The sequence below is a fragment of the Bombus impatiens genome, unplaced genomic scaffold, assembly GCF_000188095.3.
Source record: "Bombus impatiens unplaced genomic scaffold, BIMP_2.2 scf_0914, whole genome shotgun sequence".
Classification (NCBI taxonomy): Eukaryota; Metazoa; Arthropoda; class Insecta; order Hymenoptera; family Apidae; genus Bombus; species Bombus impatiens.
Genome location: NT_177333.1, coordinates 701,511 through 708,331, shown reverse-complemented (window position 1 = coordinate 708,331; position 6,821 = coordinate 701,511). Strand labels below are relative to the sequence as shown.

Here is a 6,821-nt window from a genome sequence, read left to right as displayed (position 1 = left end):
GGCGGGCCATTACAGTGCTCCCGGCCAGCGCGACGGCTACTATCAGCAAGACACCTACAATAGTAACAATGCCCGTAATCCACACCATCCTCTTCCATCCTCAGCTCGTGGTGATCCAGGTTACTCGAGGGCTGGCCACGTAAATCAGACCCAACCAGATTCTTATTTTTTTGCTAATTACCCGCCACCCTCGATGTTCAACCCTGCCGGGTACATTTACGATCCTGTCATGTACTATTCACAATATCAGCAACAGTACCCGATGTATCCGGCGGGTAATGTCATTATAACACCAGACGGTGCTATCGATACGTCTGTACCGCCACCATCCTTACCACCGAATATGCGACAAAATCAAAGCATGATCCCAGTTCCGTCTACTCGGCAGGAACCCAAGACACCACCACCGTTACCGAGCGGACCACCTCCCAGTTCCTCACCACCACCACCTCCACCACCGGAATAACATTCGTACAGAAATCCTGTCTTGTAGTGGACTTAAGAGGTAGCTTCCAAAGTAGCGGTAGTAACTGCAGCCACTTCTTGCTCCATTTTCTTTTATATCAAATGATTGACGGACTGGGAATCGTGGTAGTATAAGTTCAAATTTTGAAAATTTAGATTTAGTCATAGGCGCTTCAACTCCGAAAAGCATTATCCTATCACGCATCATAAAAATTCCATAATTCATTAAGTCTTTTTATAGTAATAAACACAGAACGATATTTTATGAAAAATATTAGTGGACTGATTTATATCACTACGATTCTCAGTCCTCCAATTGTCTTCTTTCTATTCATTATGTTAGTTAGTTGATTTTTTAAATACGTTTAATTTGATATATACTCAACATTCATTGAATATTCCATTGATTGTGTATCATCATTGAATATCTTTGTGTAAGTGACATAGAATATCAATTGAAGTATCTTTGTATGAAAGATAGAATAATATCGTAAGTCATAAAAAGGTTTTGAAAGAAAAAATAACGAATGTTATTTGTTTTATAAGAGAAGGCAGTTTGGAGTTTTAGGGGCTGAATAATAGGATGGAAAACGAGAAAAAGAAGTGGCTGGAGATTCCCGTAGAATGAATTTTCGATCTTGAAGGAATACATTTTCACCTTGCCTCTATCCTCTCTGCTCCCTTCCAGTTTGTGAATGGTAGAAGTAGCAGCATGTCAAACGATCTCTATTCCTCTAGTGTTAAAATTTATCATTTCGATCTTTCAACCTTTGTACCTGTAGCGCAGCTCCTTAGAGTAGTTAAATGAGTGTAAGCCTTCATTGAAAAGTAAAAACGAAAAGTTAAAAGTCTTGTGAGGTCCATGCGACCTAGGGAGGATGAAGTAACTGCATCAAGAAGACGACGATGTTGCGAATTCACGTGCTATATGTAAAAAGGAAGTGAAAATATCAGGTCATTTTATTTTACTTAAGAACACTGAAGAAGTTCTTCAATTACCTTTTTGTCAAATCAATTAAGAATTATTTGATTATAAGATATTTTCAAGGTAGGTCCTTGAATCTAAGAAAAAAGGATAATATTTCACGACAATTATTTTCTTTATTGTATATATTCTAAATTATATATAGTAATGATATATTATGGAAGATGCAATTCTCAGAACTATTAGTAATTTTTTGTTTCACGTTAAAATGTCTTCTTTGTCGAAAAAAGAAGGTAGAGACACGGGGAAAAAGAAAACGTAGATGCACTATAGTATTTAGGTCAGCGACCTAGTTGTTAGTATGATACACATAGTTGAAGAGCTTACGAGTAGAGTAGTTCAATATTGTCGAAAAGATTGTCGTGAATATTAATGTACGAAACACTGCCAGATCAGAATTTAGAAAATAACTATTTTTTGCGCTAATGGTCAAATGTCGATAGATAGAGAATGCTCAAAAAAATCTAGAAAAAGGGAGAGTAACTTCTTTCAGCCTTATTTCTTTTTCTTATCATATTAACTATAACCAATTAGTACATTTTTTGCGAAGCTACTCGATCGAATAAAGTTCGAGGTGGTTGAAAAAAAACAATTCCTTTCTAGCAAAGAATTTCGGAGAAAGGGTGGTGTGCAGAGTGTTGCGTTCATATAAAATCAAACTTTTGCATAAACGGGTAATATGGCTAGAACAACTTACGAGGTTACTTAAAAACTATAAAGAATTTAATAAATTATGAATAAAAATAAAAAAAAATTACAAAGAAGAAATACGAAAAGGAAAAAAGAATTAATGTATAATCGTATGCAGTGAAGTGATTGAGAGTGATTAGAAAAACATAAATGTATTATTAATACGAATTTAAAAGTGTATGTATTTGTTAAGGTACATATAATTTTGTTGAAACTAACATGTGTATTACATCGTCGTTGTTTTTATACGCGGATAAAATAATATTAACAAAGATTCTTTCCGACTAACCCTTTGCAGTCCGATTTATCTTTTTTGTCGTTTCGTGTCAGCCGAAGCTAATATTTGCTAAGCTTTCTGTGCGATACTTTCAATACTATCCCTTTCTTATTCTAGCATTGAACTCTCCATCGAACATTTTATATGTATATGATTTAAAACATATCTAGAAGAACGAATACAATGCTCCACGATATTGTAATTATTATAGCACATTTATTGTTGGATTATCGTAGGATTCGAAAGGAACGCAAAGGGTTATTATCGCGTTGTTCTGCGTGCAATAGGAAGTTGCATTTCTATTAGTATAAAAAGAAAAATAATTCTATAATTACGAAAGTTGGAACACGGCTCAAAAAAGATGCAACTTCTGTATATGACTGTCGTTTGTTAATGTGCGGCATAGAGTGTTGAGCAATTGTGAAATATAATTACGATTATAATAGATGCGATATGAAGTAATGGACTTCGTAGAATTTGCTCTCATTGTTAGTACAGGATAATTATAGATTTGTTAATATCGCGATTTTTTTTTTTCATTTATCTCTCGTATACGAATTAGAATACGCGGCCATCATTGAAGTCTGGTCAGAAAATCGCGATTGACAATTTGGTTAAGGTTTGATTTAGACGAGTTGTGCATTATTATTGATATTTTGCTGAGAGGGGCTGCTATTCGACAACTTTTATATTGTTGATGATGGAGTGTTGATTAGATCGTAATATTGCTATTTGAAATGTCATTTCTAAAGCTAGAAAGTTTTCTCACAATTTTTAAACAAATTCGGACGCTATATTGTCTATGTTCTTTAGAATCATTTCTTAATCTATATTTATCTTTGATGCAGATTGTAGAATCATTTTTTTGTAGATTACAGAAAATTAAATTCTGCTCGAGGAATTTTACAATTTCTATATCTTTGACTCATCTTTGCATATAGGACGACTTCTTAATTTTGATCATGTTACATGTTACCTATTCTGTCGAATTACTCAGCGTTACTGACACAAAATCACAATTCATCTATATCGAACCTTAAAAAATCAGAACAACGATGTAACGATGATTCTTTAACCGTGCGTAGTTTCCTATTAAAAACCGATGAGCACATCCTCACATCGCATCAATGGTATTTTCAATCAGATATTCACGAATGTATAAAGAGAGCCTTTTTATTAACGTTTATAGAGTTGAGAGGATGGCATGCTTATGAGAGTTAACGAGATGGAAACATGCGACGGGATAAAGATATTATTTAACTTTTCAGTTTTTTAGATGTCGATGAAGAGACGATCAGATTTGTTCATATTAAGTTCTCTGAATCTGAAGAGAGAATTCTTTCTTCAGCGTTTAAGCATTACCGAAACAAAATAGCCCATCTATTTGTGTGACTACTTAAGAACTTTCCTACCTAAGATTTTATTTTTTACATTCTCTTGTACAATGATTTCAGCTTTGATCACTGAGCGTCTGTAAGTGTATATGTAGATTGTTTTTATATTTATTTGTAATAATCGTGGGCGCGCGTAGACCTTTTTTCTCATTTTTTCTCTCCTACTCAATTCTTAACGATATATCGCATGTTGGACAATATATATGTATATTATATGTATATATAATATATATATTATATATGTATATTATATATGTGTATAATGTATATCATATATGTATATTACATATATGTATAGAATAAAGAATATATATATTATATATGTATATATGTAAGCAACAAATTAAATATAGAATGGATATTATCTCAGGAACGTATAAGAAAAGAACGAGAGATAGCGTGATTAATATATTTAAAAATGATATATATATTATCTATTAAGAATGCGTTTGTATTTACATAAAATATACACACGCGACACACGTGTGTCGTGCAGCCATTGTGACAAACAAAAATTTATAGAGCCGCTAAGCGTTGTGGCACCAATCGATGCCTTTGTTGTTATTGTTATAATTATTGTCACAATTAGGACCTAGTATTTTGAATTTAGATCATTATATGTGTACTGTGTGATTGCTATGATCGTTGCCTCTTTCTGGACTTCTCAGTGCAAAATTCTGTAGTTTGTTTTATATCTTACATCTTTAGCGAGACCAGAATGCCTTATATTTAAAAAACAAAAGAAAAAGAATGTTTAGTTGTAGTTTATAAGAGACGAAAATAATTAAAAAAAAAAAAAAGAAACCGTGAAGTTTTTTTCTTAGCGAGTAAATATTCCGCGTGTAAATCGAATGACTTGTGTATAAAGAGATGAAGACAGTGTATAGAAATTTGCACAAGAGAAGAAATTATTTTTCAAAGGCACGTGTATACTTTTAAATTTTGTCGTGGGTCTTTCGTAGAATATGTTATGAACAAATATCGCGAATGAATTGATCGAGTCAGTACGAATCACTGAATTTTGTTAGGTCGTGTTGTAATACGATATATATATAATTTAATTTAGGGGGAAAAATATAAATAAAGAAGAAAAAGAAAAAAGAAGACAAGAAACATTCAGGAAGAATGTGCGCGAAGTTTTCGATTTTATTATACTTTAAATACTGATATTATATGTAAATGTTTTATTTTCCAAAATTTTCTCCTTCAATTATTATTAATCGTAATTAACGCATGAATTTCACCGTGCAATTTAGTGCTTTATCGGTAACGACTATGATTGTACGAATATTAAATATATTTCTACTTTGATTATGAAAAATTAGTGTCTTATTTGAACAATCACATCGATGCTTTGTTCTTCCTGAATATGTTTTAAAGCATCAAATGGAAAGAACAAGAACCTCTTAGACCTAGCCTTTAATCCAACGATAATAAATGTAATCCAAAACAACACAAAAAAAGGGAAAAAAAGAGTGTGGCGCAGAATTCGCAGGATCTATGTGTGTTGTCTACACAAAAGAACTGAAAGAATCGAAAAAGAAAAAATAGATCACTAGTGAGAAACTGCGAGAAAATCAAAGGGATCGGCCTACGTAAAAAATTGTGCAATTGTACGAGCCGTATAAAGACAAAATAATTGCTAAGGTAAATTATATAGGTTTTGTACTCTCCGATAGTAAGAAGTTGAAAGAGAATTATCTATATATATATATCTATATATATATATATATTAATATAATAGTAATAACGATATATGAGCCTACGTATGTGACCAGCGATCGACACGTGTGATATAAAATTTATAAACTATTCAACTCATAGAAGAGGAACACCAGATGTGTAAAATTTTGCGAACACTGCATCGATACTGTACACAATGTATATCTCTATCACTTGTCGCGTACGTTTCCTGCCATATTCTTATTATAACAGAATTGGATGTATATTTTAATATAGAATCTTGCAATACTACATTTTTAATTATACGCTTAAAAATTTTGGGGACTTCATTCATTAAAAATTACACATACCCACGTTATTATTTTTGTAAAATATACCACTCGTTCGATGTTACCTGTCTACATATATATATATATATATATATATATATGTATATATATACATACATGTGGATATTCACGAGTAGAATTGAAATTTCCGTATTTGGATTGTCCACAGCTATCGATTTGTCAAAAAGAAACACGCAGGTGCTTATACACACGTATATATAACATTTTAATTTTATAGAAAAAGAAGGATAATATTATATATAATTTTATAAAATTAGACTGTTCAAGCCCACACGTCGCGGATAATTACGTATTATTACGACAGGAATCGTACGTGTCATGTGTTCGACCAAGAAAAGAAATAATCATCGAAAATAAACGTTCTGTGGAAACGAAAAGTACCTTAGTGATTATTTTGTCTCTTTCTTAACACACCATATAAAAAAAAGATATTAATATATGTACACATATACTGTGATACATGATGCTGTGCATGTATATACGTGCATATATGAATATATCTTGGATATAATAATTGCACACCATATATCGCCGCATCTTCTTTGTGTACTAACATTACATCACAGCTATCAGTATGTAATACGATTATTATCATGCGTAAAAGTTCATTTTTGTACGCTATCATACGTGGAAATTAATAGTATTTCTAGTATATAAGAGACACGGCAAAAATATCTCGATACACAAAACATGTTATTTGATTTTTATCTCGCTTGGTGGAGGGTACTTGTAATGTTTGCCTACACATTATCCTCGAAACGTCGATGCTATTGTTATCGTTGTTTATATTTAAGTGTATTGTGTGTGCGTGTAATTTTGCATGAGCATGCACGCGATAGCTAGCTTTTTGTGCTGTACGCATGTATTCAGTTCTTCTTTTCTTTTCTTTCGAGAATTATGCTTTAATTTGCATTTCATTTAATTCTCACAGATAGCAAGTTAAATTTGGGAGGGGGGGGGGGGAATGATAAAATTAG

General features: G+C 32.3%; 1 protein-coding gene across 2 annotated transcripts in view; it reads left to right on the top strand.

Moving 5' to 3' along the window:
- Positions 1–6,821, top strand: part of LOC100740473 (cyclin-T) — a 20,450-nt gene that overhangs the window by 8,972 nt on the left and 4,657 nt on the right. The window lies entirely within an intron of this gene.